This window comes from Diadema setosum, chromosome 5 (assembly GCF_964275005.1).
Source record: "Diadema setosum chromosome 5, eeDiaSeto1, whole genome shotgun sequence".
In the NCBI taxonomy this organism is placed as follows: domain Eukaryota; kingdom Metazoa; phylum Echinodermata; class Echinoidea; order Diadematoida; family Diadematidae; genus Diadema; species Diadema setosum.
Genome location: NC_092689.1, coordinates 8029264 through 8043222, shown reverse-complemented (window position 1 = coordinate 8043222; position 13959 = coordinate 8029264). Strand labels below are relative to the sequence as shown.

The following is a 13959-nucleotide window of genomic DNA, read 5'->3' as shown; positions in this document are numbered from 1 at the left end:
CTTTGCTCTCCATTTTTTTTTCACCATTAGATTAAAGAAAGAAAGAACGAAAGAGGGAGATCACAGTCAGATTTGTGGAGAACCAAGGATGGACTGCTGTCGCAAAGTCTTTGATGGTTTCTCGTCGTGACTCACCCCCACCTGCCTTCACAGACGTCAGTTTCTCCCGGAGGTTCATTACTCAGGTAATACTTTTTTAAAGACGCAATTATTGTCTGTACAGACTGAGAGACCAAAAAAAAAAGAAAAAAAAAGAAAAAACAAAAACAAAGCAAAGCCACGGCAACAGCAACAAAAACACACTAAGATATGGAGCTATAAGTTATCAGCAAAATGTTATTGAAATAACCATTAAATTACTGATTTGTTTAAATCTATGTCTTCTTTTTTTTTGTTTTAAGCCTCTGCACAAAGGGTGCCGGAGGCATTATTTTTAATGTTTGCAGACCCAGTAACATGTTATTCAATTCATCACTTCCCACACGATATCCATAACATACATGAAATCCTGGTTACTTGCACTCATTGTTGCTATCCGCAACAATCCTCGGGCTTAGCATGATATCTGTTGCGAACAACGTGCGTCTCAGAGGTATGCGTACAATTTGAACATTAGCGGAGTGGTTAATTTTCAAATTCAATCCCTGGCAAGTGGTAAATTGCATGATCTCTTCAAATGTTGCCTGCGTGTAGTGCCTCTTACAAAATAGAAGTGTGTTCTGTGTGTTTTCTTGCCAGTTGTGTAGAACTCACACACTACTGTGACTATAGAATGTAATGTAGCTTCATAGGTTAAGTTGACATGTCACAAAGACAGACTGCCTAGACGTGCAACAGAGCAAAAGTAGGTTTGCCATCAGCAGTGAAATTTGCCTGTAATAGTTGTGGCCTTATAAGATCTGTTCTCAAGTGGAGGAATACTAGATCTGTATTTATCATGAATTTTTGTAATCTTCATGTTATCCTTTTAAACATTTCATGTTGGTCTTATTGGGAATATACATCAAAACCAAATGTGGATTTGGATTCTAATGTTTTGGATTTGTTAGTTGCACTTAAGAATCTAAAGGAACCGGTGATAGTCCTACTATGCCCGCGTTCACATTGGTCCCCGCGACGCGGGGACAGCCACAAGAGATCTTATCTTTTTTACGACTGACCGTTCACATTGGTATCTCATCTGTCCCCGAGCTGTGGGGGCATTTTGGGGCTTGGAGCGAGCTCTGCCACTTGAATCCAGGCATAGCGCATGCGCACATTTGATGACCACAGCTGGACGCTATCAATTGCGCCCCAAGGTCACTCTCCCCTCCAAATCTTGTCCCCGTACCCGACTTGCTTCGCGGGGACGAGGGGACAAGTCCCAGCGAGCGTTCACATTATGGTTTTTGAGGAGAAAGTCCCACAGCTCGGGACTTTCCCCGCGTCACGGGGACCAATGTGAACGCGGGGTATGATACATTTTTTTTTCCACACCTTTCATTTTTATTCCTTTTTTTTTTAAAGCATTGTGAAGAGTCTTTGTTCCAAAACAATATTTAGATCATTTTTTTCTAAGCTCCTTTTTACTCTATAGATGCCTCGTTGGATCTTTACTTTGAGGATCATTCAATTTCGAAGAAAATGAGCAAAAAATTAAAAAGTGCAGGCATCCTGATCCTGTTGCAAAAAAGTGACATACTGATAGTCCAAGCCCTTTTTGAGATCTAGAATCTGCCGACAAAAGCAAACACCTAAGGTGGAAAACCAATTAGGCTGTATGCTACGTGCCTGCAACAAAGGAGTAGCCAAAGGCACCTGAATCAGGAAACGTAAATGTTTGGTCCTTTTCTGAAGAATTCATTTTCCCCCTATCTTACACCTTTGGCCCATGTTATCATCTTAAAGATGAGAGGGTAGCTAGAAGGGGAATGTTTTTCAGTATACTGCAGCCCGTAAATATAAAATAAAATAAAATGAATAAATAAATTAAGAAAATGTTTTGAAAGAGGATGATACATTCAAACTAAGTAAAGATACTACCATGGTAAGATGCCAAATGCAAGCGCATGTACAGCTGTAGGCCAGTTTGCACTACTTATGTACCTTGAACTGTGACCAGGTTCATCATTTATTGTGGCGCTTCCTCTGTGCACTGGAGCGGAACATGGTCGTAGACTTAACGAAATAGAGAATCCCAATCAGCTGCTTGTTCAAATTATACAGTTTCAGTCGACAGTGTCGTGTCAATATCAGACACTTCAATTTACATTCCACTGCATCGTAAACACCAGTGGGAGCTTAGCAACTTTTCTAAACATGGACCAGCTAGAGGACTTGATTTGATCTAGAGATGTCATCGATACTGACTTGGCAGAGTTTTGTCATCACCAAATGCTTTTCCTCAGTTTTACCTTGGAAGCAGAGCATTTGACACTCTCCATATCTGATGTTTAAAGTGTATTTCCTCAGTTAAGTTGAGGACTCGTGCCACAGAACACAACAGGGTCTGAAATGAATCATAGACTGCTTTCACTTATTAGAATTACGATTGTAATGATGGATAACTAGCGTCATGATTCAAATTGAAACACATTTATTGCCTTGTGAATGCAAACTGGAATCTCGGAGGGTGATATGAATCGTAATTTACAATCGTGTGTTGAATGACGGTCTGGAGGTATTTTGCATTTGTGATTAGCCGGAATTGAGGAACAAAACAGTCGTGTGTACAGATTCATATCAAATCATGTTTTGGGGTGGAGCCTATGTTGACCTGTGAACCACTTCGCAGAAATATTACCCTCCTCAAATGCTCACACCGCAGTCAAAGCAAATGCTACTTACCACTCAAGAGTGATTGATGGGAACTTGTAAAAAAGCCACACCTCCCCTCCTTGCCCTAAAATTTGAAATCGCAGAATCTGCGAAGCCTTCCTCGGTCGTGTGAATTGACAATAATTCGAAAATCAGTCCGAGTGCAATGGCTTGCAGAATGGTTTTAAAAAAAGTGCAAATAAACATACATAATTCTGAACACCAGTATGTCACTCATGGACCATATCATAATAGAGCTACATGAAATGCACAAAGGAATTTAGGAGCAAACCTTCGCGTTGTTACAAAACAATGTTTAAATACATTGTACATCTATACACAGATTTTATTCATTTTAACAAAAAAGAATACAATCCAGTCTAGTACTACCAGATGTGCTGGAACTCTTTGAGTGGTCAAAAGTCTCTCAGAAACTATTGTGTACTGTAGGTGCATCCTCGTAATCAAGTTGTGTTGGGATGCTTACATCAACATCTTGCAAAGCAAGACCAGAAAAGTCCCTTCATTTCTTGCTTTTACTGGAAATTCCCCATGATGAAGTTTTGCCAGAAATCTGTGCTTCTCTCGGTACTTTTACATCACATCACATTTCCAAAAAATTCATCCTTTTGAAGATGGGTTCTCAGCACTTCTCTACTCTGGGAATCAGGTGTCTCAATCATATTGTGAGCTTTTTCTCTAGTACAACATTTTTTATCTTCTTCTTCTTCTTCTATGTCTTCTTGTATTTTGTTGTCAACATCTTCCACTCTTTTTCCTGTTCTTTTCCTCCTCCTCCCCTCTTCTTGTCCTCATTGTTTTCCTTTCTTTATCTTTATCTTTTCCCTCCTCTTTCCCACCTCCACCTCCACCTCCTTCTCCTCTTCCTCCTCCTCTTTGTCCTTTCTCCTCATCATTGTCTTCCTTTCTCCTTTCTCGTCTTCACATTGTCTTCCTTCTCTTTTTCCTCTTCTATTTCTTCATCTTCTTCTTTGTCTTCTTCCTTCTCCTCCTCCTCCTCTTTGACTACTTCAAGGTTTAACCATGCATTAAAACCTAAAAGGCTCATAGAGTACAGTGACATACTGTATACGGCCAAATATTTTGAGAGGTTTTTATATTTGTGAATTTGCGAGTCGGGTGCTCTTCACCAATTTAAAACCACGCAAAAATATTAACTCTGATCTCAACATGAATGTGATGTGCACGCATGCATTTTTCCGTTAGGTAATGTGCTCCACAATTGCAAAAATTGTGTGGAAATCCTGATTCACAAAAAAGAAAAAGGAAAAAAATGACCCGCTAAATATATGGCATATAATATATTATGATAACAAGTGGAATAGCAACCATGCAAGGAGAGCCGATCTGCCCCCCTCCCCATCTAAGTATGGGTATGTTTAAACGAACAGGCACTTCAGTTGCACTGCTGGAAAACTAGACATTTTCATGAATTTTGCAAGGAGCCAAGATTTGCGAAAGTAAAATGTACGTGACAGTTTTTGTCTGCATAATGCATTAAATGCCAGAACAATGCTGTAGACCGTCATGGTCAGCTGTTCACGAAAGTTTTATGCTGTCGAAAAGGCCGTCAGCTCCAGTTCGCAAATGTTTCCTGCCGCGAATATTTCTAGTTTTACAGTAATTATTCATTTGGTAATGAGCCCTGGCAATGTGACTGAGAGTAAAGATGTGTCATTTATGTCAAGGCCCTTGGAAGAGCAATATCGAGGCATTTTGTGTGTATGTGTGTGGTAGTGGGGGGGGGGGGTGCCATGAAGACCCATGATGAGAATGCTAGACTACTGTCACTGTAAAATCCTCAATTTGCCAGTCATTCCTATAATGGCCACGTATACTCGTGCGACCCTAAGTTTTTAGTCCCTGTTGTTCCTCTTTGTGACGAATGCGAGAGTAAACTTGATGTAAGCAGCCATGAGGGTGTTCCTGTGTGTTTATCCTTGCGATGTTTGAATAGATCTTACTGTCCTGTCTCAACTTTTGTGTGGTTCTGCTGCAACCAGACTGGGTACTGTTTGATTTCACAAAGCACAGTGTCTGTGGTGCTGTAAGGTGAGGTGAACAGTGAAGTGAAACATTCCCATCAAAATATATACAATTAGAACAATTTCAGTACAGCATGCTGTATTCTTTGAGGTTAATCATGATTCTCTATGAAAGGCGGTGCAGAACATTTCTAAAAATAATTTGAATTCTGTTGAGGAAGTTTGGATCATCTTTAGCTATGTTCCTTTTACAATGTATGTCAGCTAATTATTAGTATTTAATACAATATAAGTACATTCCTTTAATATTTATTATCATTTCCTGGAAGTAAAGTACATGTGGAGAGATTGGAATGAATTTGGGTCAAATTTATAGTGGGACTGTGGCCATGGAATTTGAAAATTGCTATGCAGTGATAAATCTTTGATGCTGTTCATAAACATTTGCAGACATGTGCTGTATGTGGAATTGTAGCATATTGAGCATGAAGCTTGGTAGAGTGGTAGAATGATAATGTTTGAATGGAAAGAGGTGACAAATGTTCGTTTTGTAAAAAGCTGTTTTTTTTTTTTATAATCTCAAAATCTTATTCTCACTGCCCATAACATTATAATCAAAGTAGGAAAGTGAAAGATACACATGTATTATACCTGCAAGTGTTTTATTACGATAGGCTGTTCAGTTAGCAAGTGAAGCGTGTGTGTGGTGGGCAGTGCAAAATGAATTTAAGCTCATTCCACATTGTGAGACAGTAGACTGGAAAGGAGATAAGGAGATGTGGAGGATGCTTGAATTGAAAGTGTTGGTGTCCTTTAGATTTAGTGTCTTTCAAGAGCCCACTGATATCCGGGCTGGTAATTCAAAAGAGAAAGTGAAATCCCCATGATGGGAAAGAAAAGTTGGTGGGACTTCGATGGGCTATTTTTACGCCACCAATCCACAGGCTGCATAGGAGCTGGTGTTGTTCAAATATCGAGCAAGGGGCTGTGTGGGGACGTGGTGGGCCTCCTTATGTCTTTTGATTGACATCTTGTGGTTGGTAGATGTTTTTCTCTCTCTCTTCTCTCCCTCTGACTCACTTGGGTTGAAATCCCCTGTAACTGCATTGGAATAGTCTAGAATATCAGACCTCAGAATGAACCTCAGTTTAACAAGTGTGTTCTAGAGCATAGTTGGAATTCCCAGCATATTATATCTTTACATTTTTATACACCAACAACTTTCCATTCTGCTTGCTGGACAGTTTTTGATAACCCAGAAAGGGATGTGCTACATACATTACAAACAAGGATTACATCAAAGTGTTGCGTATTGCTGGGTGTGTAATGGATAAAGAGTAAGATGTGATTTCAAATGTGGATTAGTAATTACACTGCAATCTCAGTCACAGAGATAACTGTTTGACGTGGTGTATTTTGCAGTATTTGTGTTCTTGGAAATGTCAACTGAAATTCACAAATGAACAACTCACAAAGTTATCTCCCTTGTAACACAGCTCCCAGTACTTAGAAGATCACTAACTTTTCCCCAAATGGGGATAGTGCTTATAATATGATACCTGATTCTATCATGGTGGTTCTTGATCATGAATTTAATCACTTGCCAGATCTTCTTTATATAGTACAAGTCCTAGCTTGCAAAATATGCACACGAAATATATGGCGAACAATATTTGTGTGTAGTACCCAGTTGGAGAGCTAGTCATTTTTGATTCCAAGTTGATCTTGCAGGAAACAGTCTTGATTGCAAATTCTGTGTTCAAAAAGCTTGTTAAAGGCACTTTATCTATTTATGGTATAGCAATAGTTGTATTTGGCCTGGAGCTTTATGTCTGTCTTTACTTGCTGTATTAATTATGCAGTCGCAAAAGTGTATGATACGTATGCAATGTGTTAGTTCCCCCTTTTTTTACTTTTTCAAATATGGATTTGATTGCAGCTGACTACTAGTTTTAGGCACATGTAAATGTGTTGTAACACTGCCCTACTCACTCCAGCATGCATTGACATGTATGATATTTTAATGTTTGCATTGTTCCACACAACAATGCAATATCAACAGCCAAGTGCATATATGATTTCTGTCACATCACGTAACGTGTATTGTTTCGTCTGATTTCTATATTTGTACATGGATTGTGACATGCATGTCAAATCTCTGCCAATGGGGGGAGGGGGGGGGGTGGACCTGGGTCACATGTTGAAGGGAACCTGTCATACTGCTGAGGGAGAGAGAGAGAGAGAGAGAGAGAGAGGGGGGGGGGAGGGGGATGTGGTAGAAGGAGAGAATAATATTCATGCATCAGAACACAGGCCTTGCTGATCTAGTGTGTGATATGGAGTCACATTACTGGTCATGTGACTATCAGGTCATGTGACTCAGGTTGCCTGTAGAAACAGCCTGACTGCATTTGCATTAAGGGTTTGTGTTTTAGACATTTGTGACGGGGGGGGGGGGGGGGGGAGTACTTAATGATGTACTACATGTATGTAGACAAATTACTTCAGAAGATAAAGGAATTTGATTGAGGGAAAAGAGTTTTTAGTCATAAGTTATGTTTTGTTTTAGTTTTGATAGACAAAAGCAGACTTTACTTGGCAGGGATTGTAAAGGGTAACAATTGCCATTTACTTGAAAACAAACACCCAAACTAACCATAACTTCCAGTTACAAGCATTTACCATATTTGCCACCCATAACACGCAAAGTGAATATTCTGTTGGTCAAATACCCCAAGGGCACTGTACTTCAAATATCAAAAGCAGCAAGTCTGCCGGGCAATTGTTGTATAAGACAATGATAATGTTTTGAGTATGGCCACTGTCTGAATTTCATTCTGTCATGACTAGGACACATCCCAAGATATTCCTAATTCCTTTTCAATGGTCAAGACTGTTGGGAAATTTTGTGTCTGCAATGATAGACCATTTTTGTTTTGTAAATGAGCTAACTGTGGACAGTGAACTCGCTGCACAGGCATTATTGATTTTTATGGGGTTTGGGTAAAATTCATAGAACTGTTGTGTTTACACACATGATGCAGAAAGCATGGCTGGTACGTTCTATCCCAAAGGTGATGTTTTCTTCAAAGGGTAAACATGTTGTTTGTTAGATGTGCGTGTCATCATGCAAGTAAATTTATTTTAGTTATGCAGTATTCAACACCAATTTTTTAAACTACATGGATCTATGGTTTGTGAAAATATGCATATTATTTGTTGACCTTTGCCTTTGTAGCTAATAACTGGTTTAATAGACAGTGGCATTTTTTATTTTCCACAAACTTCCTGGTAATGTACAATAGTAGCTGCATGTAGGCTTGACTTGAACCCAGAGTGACAGGCACACATGATGCTACATGTACTCTCTTGATGTAGAATGAAAGACTATTTTAAGAGGATTTTTTTTTTCAATTGTAAAGCAGTCAGTGATTGGAATTGTATATTCTTTAATTGTTCAATATGTATGACTGTGTGAGCACTGCACTTTATTATGTTATGATTCGCGACAGAGGAAAGTGTTCGATGTGTTTTGTACTATCTATTAGTTCTGTTTACATTAATTTCATTGTGCATTGTTTTGTGTTCATATAACTGTGTTTAATAAGCAGGGTTAGGCCTAGACTTCTGATAAGATGCAGTCATGGTGCAAAGTTCATTGTACATTCATTGAAGGTGTCAGACTTGAGTGCTTGTTACAAGGTAGCCATTCACCAGAACTGCAATGATTTTTTTTTTTCATAGATAGCTTCACAAACCTTTTTTTTTAATAGGAAAAAGTCGCAAAAGCTTTTGTGTGCATAATGAATGTGATGCGCTGTCAATTAATAATTAGGAGGTGACATAATCTATTCCTCACTTTATGTCGAGATCATTGGAAATTTATATCAATGAATCAGTCACATGTGACTACAGATGCCTAGGAGAATATATAATGGAAGATGACGATAGAAGTCGATCTCCATAGAAACGTCATGACTCTGCATTGAGCGATGCCCATGGCAAGTGGTGCGCAAACTCATGGGCACCTGAGGGCAGCCAGGACTTTGACATATTATGATGTATTAGAGGTCATCTGACTATTAAACCAGAGGGTTCTCTGACAGAGCTTTCGTGTTTGTGAGTGCAGTGAACCAAAAGGAAACCTCACCCGCTCAATACCATCATGCATGAGTCAGTCAGACAGAATAACATGGTATTAAAGGCATAGTTTACCATTTGCAGATGAAACAAAAACCCAGCATTAGTGCTTTAAACTAGTTCTAAGATGCGAGTAAGGGATAGAAACAACCACTGTAAAAAACTGAATCCGTATAATCGATGTTAAGTATTTTTTAATACACAAAATGTGAACAATAGTTATGATAAGAATACTTCCAGATTAAACCGTCTACAGTTACGGTTTATTGAGAAAAATACTGATATCTCCTTATATTTTAGGCTTCATTGCAAAAATTTTATATGGTAGGTCGTTTTGTGATACAACAGACCTACACATATGCATCAAATGTGATATCTTGAACATTTTTAAAATCACTGCTCCCAAAGGTAAACTGGACCTTTAAAGGAATTCATTTTTTTTTTTTTTTTTTTTTTTTTGCACTTCCAGACTAAATCTGCTGTAATTAAGTTAGGTCAGTGAACAATAATAAAAAATATTTAAAAGAATCACTTTCCTTTCTTTTGCCATGAACAGCTTTTGCACCTTGGTAGATCATGTCTTGTTCTTTGTAGGTAATTCAAGAAGAATTATGACATGCAATTTTTGTAACAAGATTGAAATTAATAGTAAACTTGTAAGCTTCAGTATGTGAGTTCTCTCTTTCTTTAAAACAGAATAGCTAATGAGTAAATATATTAATTAGAGTAAGTGTTTGCTTGTGGGAGAAGAGCAATCAACTGCTATAAATGGCTTGGCACTGGTAGTATCTAGTTTATTTATCCAATAATGTATTATGCTTGCTAATGTTGTTTGGTAAGTTGTACACTTAATGCTTTTTCAAAAGATGAAATCAGCGGTTTGAAGACTATCAGGGACTTGAGTGTGACGGTCCTAGTCTTTGAATTCAGGCATTTGATTTTGTATTATTAGCATTGATGAGCATTGCTTGGGTATCCCCAGACATTGTCAGAAAAGAGAAACATACATCATTATGTATTCAGCACAGGCAAAACAAAACTGAAATATTATCAAATGATGCTTGCTATGCCATTTACATAATGTGATGTCGTTTTGTTGCTCTCCTTTCCCACTGTATACAATGTGCACTTTTGCTTTCAGTGTATATTGCTCAAAAACATTGCATGGATATCGAGTCACGTGTCGCAGGATTATTGAATTCATGGACACTTCTTGAGTTGCCATGACTACCACAGCCCTAATGGAAAATATATGTTACTTCTTGTGTATAAAGGATGCCATATCCAAACAAAGCTTTGTTCAGTGCTGGGAGAGTAGCGGTATGATTTGCACCTTGGGGAGTGTTTAATGGGGTGGACTGAAGTTATTGAGGTTTTTCAGCCACATCCTGCTGGCAGCAATACAATGTCTGTCAGTGTCATTGAAATGGGAGATTAGACATAAAATTAGAGGTCTTACAAACACACATGGAGCTTTCATGGATAGTTTCTTTAAAAGCTAACATTTTCAGCATTCAGCATGCAACTATCGACGGAATGTTGTTTCAAGAGTAACAAAGTCATAAGTACAAATTGATTCAAGCGTGTGAGTATGGGAATTGTGATGTATTGATATCATTACGTGCTGACATGTGTGTGTGTTTTTTTTATGGGGGGGGGGTGTTATTGTCCATGTTATGGTAACATTTCTAAACGGGCAAATCTGAATGTGAGAAACTGTTTCTCCAGTTCATGCTGTGTTACTGAGAGCTTGTCTGTAGAATAAGCCAAGGTTAATGAGAGAAACTATATGCAACCAACCACGACATCACCAGGCTGATCTCTCTACTTCAACGAAGTCTGTCCGCCCAGACTACTTGCGGTGGTTGTTTCACAACAGCAAAATCCGTGCATCTGTCTGAAGGGAGGGAGAGAGAGGGAGGAAAAGAGAGAGAAAAAGAGAGAAATTGGGTGAGGAAAACAAAACTGCGTAGGTATACAGACATTCAGTCAGTGGGGTATAAGTTGCAGACAGACCCTACGGTTGTTGTGGAATGCTAGCATTTGTTTGGCAAGCTTCTTCACCTATTGAGCAGATATTACATCTATTCTAAGCAAAGAATCTGCCCATGGATCAGGACCAGTGCTGAGCTGTGAGAACTCCCAGTAAAAGGAAGACTAGAGGAGGAATACATTTTCATTTTATCTTTGATTAGTCAGTGGAACAGCAGGTTGTCTGGTTTATATATATAATACAAGTGGGAAATTATTGCATACAAGTGTTCATACACCTTTGCCAATGTGCACAGCATTTATAGTGACATATTTTTTGGCCGGCTGGAACCGGTGGGTCTCATGTGAGACATGGACTGTGGGTTAGTGTTGTGATATCGTGACAAGCTTTCTGCTACACAGGCACAGGTGTCTGTCTCATTGGCATCTAGTAAGGTAAGTTTCCATGTAGTTTCCATTCAGTAGATGGCATGTACCTTGAACTACAATGATTGTTATCAATCAATTACATGTACAATGTACAATTTTGTAAGCTTACATTGTGCAACTTGTATGTAGGCCTACTGCATTTCATGTTGATCTGTAACCTTTGGGTGGTCTGTTGTAAAATTTATTGCTTGTTGAAATGTATACTTCCATCACTGCCAATATCTGCAAACATTATGATATTCCGTATAGAGTTTTCCAATGATGGAAAATGTGTTAAGTGGGATTTCACTTTTTTTTTTCATTTGTACAAAAAATAACTATTATTTTTCCTTAACCCATTGAGGACGGTTTGATTTTGCTACAAGACGCATTTCCCATAGATGCTTGCCCGAGTATACTGTAAAACGAGGAATGTTCGCGTGCATTTTAATTTCGCAAATTTCGCAAGCGCCAAGATTCGCGAAATTAGATGCACGCGAAAGTTCTTGTCTACACTATATACATTGAATGCCAGTGGCAGTTCGCGAAAATTTCATGCCGCAATAAAGGCCGTCGGCTCCAATTCGCGAAAAATACATGGCGCGAATATATCATGTTTTACAGTACTCGGGACTCGTTCTCAGTGGGTTAATTTTCTTTTGAAACTGTATTAAAGGACATAAACATGGATGTGTACTTGGTACAAACGTATACATCATATTGAACGACATACACTGTAATGCATACCTTGTGCAGAGTAATGATGCACAATATCTTGTTTTATGTTCACATGATCTTGGCTTATATTCATAAGATTTTAATACACAAATGAAATATTGATTTTATGGTTTCAAATGTCTCATGATAGGGAAACTCTAGATCTGCTGAGAGAGAATGTGTACATGCAAAGATGTAATAAAACTTTTCTGCATTGTAAGCTTTTAGGCCTATACAGTATTGGTGTTGTATTTAGGTCACATATTGTCCCCGCCGAACGAGTTCGAGCAGGGGAATATGAAACGGGCTCTGTACGTGTGTGTGTCCGTGTGTCCGTCTGTCTGTGCGTCCGTGTGTGATCAAAATGTTCAAAATGCTACTCCTTCGCCATTTCTGACCCGATTTTGATTCTGTTTGCTTTATATGATAGCACTACATGGGAGCTTTGAAACTTGTATACAGAATTTCAGTTGTGACCTTTGACCTTGTATACAGAATTTCAGTTGTGACCTTTGACCTTGACCTTTGACCTATATTGTACATTTTGCTTCAAAATGCTACTCCTTCGCCATTTCTAACCCGATTTTGATCCCGTTTGCTTTATATGATGGCACTAGGTGAGGGCTTCAAAACTTCTACACAGAATTCTGACCTTTGACGTCTTTGACCTTTGACCTTGATTTTTGACCTATATTGTACATTGCCTACAAAATGCTACTCCTTCGCCATTTCTAACCCGATTTCGATTCCGTTTACTTTATGTGATGGCACTAGGTGAGGGCTTCAAAACTTCTACACAGAATTTTGACCTTTGACTTCTTTGACCTTTGACCTTGATTTTTGACCTATATTGTACATTTTGCTACAAAATGCTACTCCTTCGCCATTTCTAACCCGATTTCGATTCCGTTTGCTTTATGTGATGGCACTAGGTGAGGGCTTCAAAAATTCTACACAGAATTTTGACCTTTGACTTCTTTGACCTTTGACCTTGATTTTTTACCTATATTGTACATTGGCTACAAAATGCTACTCCTTCGCCATTTCTAACCCGATTTCGATTCCATTTGCTTTATGTGATGGCACTAGGTGAGGGCTTCAAAACTTCTACATAGAATTTTGACCTTTGACTTCTTTGACCTTTGACCTTGATCTTTTTACCTACATTGTACATTTTGCTACTAAATGCTACTTCCGGCGGGGACATATATTACGCACCGTGTAATTTCTACTTTTCCTTGTTTTATAGGGCCCACCAATCATGTGCCCCACTTTCTCTCGCATTCTTAACCTCTTTTTGATTTTGCGAAGGTTTTTTTTTTTTATTTACCTTTGGTTGGCATCTGCAGTATCACTAGTGTCAAGGCCTATTTGTAGGACGGTTCTGTATGATTGTCTCAAACTGATTTGCAGTAAGTCAGTGAGAGATGAGCTGATCTCCCTTGTTGCTTGTGTTTGTAGCTGAAATCTTTAGGCATGTGAATGACAAAAATGGGAGTGTAGTGTGTTATGTTCCCACCAGAATTTGCGGACTGTCCATTAAACAGAATGTGCTGTATTACTGTGGTATCACAGAACAGTCTGAGTCATGGTAAAAACTTTCAGTGTACATGTATTTTTGCCTGAAGAGCTTTTGAGGGATACCATGTGTACTCTGAGGATGTCATTGTAGCTTTGTAGTGCCATTTCATTCGAAGGCTATCCACTGCCTTGGATGACTATCTCTGCCTCTTTCGCTGTGAAAAGATTTGTCAAATTGCCATTTAGTGCAAAGAAGTAGAGAGTCCTTGGAAAGAGAATGAAGTGCATTGTGATTTGGGGGGAAAGTGATCCCCGGCTCCTGTTCATTGCACAGTGTATTTTGTATTTCAATGTAATGTGTATCAGAGTTTGAGATGAG

The 13959-nt window shown here is 38.8% G+C and overlaps 1 protein-coding gene across 1 annotated transcript in view; it reads left to right on the top strand.

Moving 5' to 3' along the window:
- Nucleotides 1–13959, top strand: part of LOC140228548 (uncharacterized) — a 146082-nt gene that overhangs the window by 19287 nt on the left and 112836 nt on the right. The window contains exon 2 of the mRNA XM_072308780.1: nucleotides 31–185. The gene's annotated coding sequence lies outside the window, so the exon portion shown is untranslated. The remainder of the gene's footprint in view (nucleotides 1–30; nucleotides 186–13959) is intronic.